Genomic DNA, 3484 nt, shown 5'->3' on the forward strand with positions numbered 1-3484 from the left:
ATTGTTCTAGCAAATTTGCAGCTTCAGGAGATTTTGCCCTTTCTGTCTCCTGCGTTGATGCCCCCTCCTGGCTTGAACCAGTCAATCCAAGGCTGAATGATGGCACCCCTGGATCTGTTTTAGGAACATAGGTTGCTGTCCGTGCCATCATCAACAGGGCAGCAGCGTCTTCTGCGGCTGGATGAGTGCGTCATGATGTATAAGAATAAGAGTAAGAATAAGAATATACGGATGATAAGCAAAGATTGATTTTAGTCTGATGAACTTACATTTTAGTTGGAGCTGGGGGAAGCGTGGGTGTGGTTTCTTGAAGTTGTTTGGGGGTTTCAGGAGTGCTGCACAGTTATACAAAATTAATCATGGCATAAAAAAAGCTAATCATGAACAATATGCACCCAAACTGTTAGCAAATATACACCCAAACTCTAAACAAATATACACCCAATACTATTTCTTACGTTTCTGTAGTCCCTTTAATCTGTAGCATAGGGGTTGGTTCAAAATCTGTCTCAGTGGTTATTTGGGATGCCGGCGCAAAAACCTGAATCGGGACTCTAAACAAGAAGAAAAATGAAGGGTTAACAACACCTTTGAAAATAATAAGGTTATAAGGTTGAAATATTATTGGAAAACTCACATTGCAAGCGCTTCCGACGGTGTCTGTTCCCTCACAACCATCATATTCGAATCAGCCAGACTCAACCTAAAATACACCCAAAGAAAGTCAAAAAATACACCCGAACAATTCAAAAAGAAGACAGGCTTTGTTTTTTGAGAACTTACATACTTGCAGTTTTTGCTTTTTTTTCCTGCCTTTTTTTTCTTGAATAAAATAATAAAGGGCTTTTTTTTCTAAAAAAAATATATACATAATTAGAAGTAGAAGGGTAATAGAAGAACAAAAGTAACGGTTATTTGAAAAAGAAATTACATGCTCTGTGACGGCTGGTTTACACTACTCTGTTCTGTGCGTCCTTGAGAGGAAGGATCATCACTTCCTAAGTTCACAGCCGGTATTCTAAAACAGATTTCATGTTATTCAGACAAAATAAGATACAGGTTATAAAATACACTCAAATGAATGCACAAGATACAACCAACCGAATGGACAATATACACCCAACACAACAAACGAAATATCCCAACTTAATAAACAACATACACCCAACTTGATCAACACAATACACCGAAATGCTTCCACAAAATACACCCAAATCATGATAACAAGATTTTATTAAATAAAGCTTCTTACGTTTCAGAGGACACATAGCGACCTTCTGTCGATCGCAGGTCAGCTTGGTTCTCCCTGCGAAACAAGAAACAATTATTAGCATACAAAACACACCAAAATCTGAAATAGACAGCCCAGCAAGACATACCCCTCTGCAGCAGATTTATCAACGTTTTGCCTTAGCCATTCATCTAGTTCGTCACTTGATATTTCATATCTCTCACTACATTCATAAAAGAAGATGTTAACAAAAATAATTACGATGATAGACGCTAATATAGCTTACGAGGTACTGTACCCATCAAAGTATTGATCTTCTTCAGGAGGTGAATCCTCCACAACAACTTTTTTCTTTTTTGGTTGTGTTCTGGGTGGAAAAAAAAGAGAACCAATCAGAAATAAAAAATTAATTTTATCACAGAATATTATTCAAAGAAGTGCTTACTTTTTTAGTGTTGTTTTTGTCTTTTTCTTTTTCTTTTCCTTCTCCACCGGTGATGATTCTTCGCTCCTATAAGTTAATAATAGACACTTCAGTTAATACACGAAATCTTAATAATGAAGCCAAAAGAAAGGAGTAATAATTTCAGGACATTACTCATCACTTGATTCAGATTCAGATTCTGAATCAGAATCGGACCTCTCTTGACTCTTCTTTCTTTTTCTGGAGTCTATTCTGGAAGGCAAACAATCATTATTTAGAACATACTAAAAAATACACGCAAATGAATGCACAAGATACACCCAACTGAATATACAATATACACCCAACGCAGCAAACGAAACACACCCAGCTTAGTAAACTACATACACCCAACGTGATCAACAAAATACACCCAACTCGAAAAAGAAATTTGTCACTGTCAGTAGTTGTTTCTTTCTCCGAAGACGATGTTGAACTCGCCTTCCTTTTTTGTTTTTTTTTTTATTTCTTGTTTTTTTTCTTTTTTTTCTTCTTTTTTCATTTTTTCTCTTACTCTTGTCTCCGTCATCTTCACAATCCCCTGAAACATTAGATATTTTTGCTAGCAGCATTCAGGTAAATAAAATACAAGCAACATATTATGTTTACTTACCAAAATTTCCTCTCTTTCTGCAGTCATTCTTTCCACCAACTGCTCCTTAGTCCAGTTGGCAATCCAGGGCTTTGGTGGTCTTTCAGCCCTCTTCTTGCCTTTGTTTTTTGAAAGATGAAAGTAAATTATCATCAGGGCGAAGGGCAGCCATCAATTGCCTTCTTCTTTTTCTCCTTGTAGTCTGTGATGCCCTTGACCATGAAGGTCAAAACATGCCCCACCCCCCAGTTTCTCTCCGATATGCCGTCCATCTTAAAAATTGGGGCCAAGTGCACATGCGATATATTGTTTATCGTCGTTGGCAAAAGAAACGCCATCTATATATAGAGGATGAATATCCTCTTGAACATCAGGCATTCCTCTTCGTTGCCTTTCCATCATCTCATCGGTAAGACTTTTGAGGGTCTTACCTTGGAATCTTCTAAAAATTATTTTGTCATCATCAGAAAGTTTCTTATACTCAACTTTCTCAGAAAATAGATCTCCTACAAAAAGGAAAACAACAAAGTATCCAAGTCGGTTCAAATACACCCAAGCAACAACTTAATATACACCTATAATTTTAAGCTAGTTACCTGTTGCATTGATGCCAAGCGCATGACCTATTGTTTTTGGTGTTATTTGGAAAGAACCATATCCTGTTTTCAGTCTGTTCTCCCCAAGTTTGAAGTTGTTTGCCAGCTCCCTTAACAGTTGGTGATCCACCCTCAGTGGTGGGATGTGCATCAACCCACCGAATCCGAGATCCCTCACAATCGCCTTCTTCTCCTCACTCATGTTTCTGAACTTATCACTTAGGAGATGTGTGGCACACTTAAGGTCTTTTGTTTGGTTTCTTGCTACCATTTTCTCTGAAACAAAAAATACACCCAAAGATATCAGTAAGATACATCCATATATAAGAATCAGATACACCCATATGTAAGAATCAGATACACCCACTGATAACAGTAAGATACACCCATATGTAAAAATCAGATACACCCATTGATAACACTGAGATACTCCCATAGATATGATTCAGATATAGTATCCATATATATCAGTCAGATATCACTCAAACATGCTTCAATATCAAGCCACATTACAAGGTCAAGCAGTATACACCTCCCAATCTACGGAATAAACCCCCCAAAAATCAGTTACCAGAAGATCTAGAACAACAAGAATAACAGGA

This window comes from Arachis ipaensis, chromosome B06, assembly GCF_000816755.2.
Source record: "Arachis ipaensis cultivar K30076 chromosome B06, Araip1.1, whole genome shotgun sequence".
In the NCBI taxonomy this organism is placed as follows: Eukaryota; Viridiplantae; Streptophyta; class Magnoliopsida; order Fabales; family Fabaceae; genus Arachis; species Arachis ipaensis.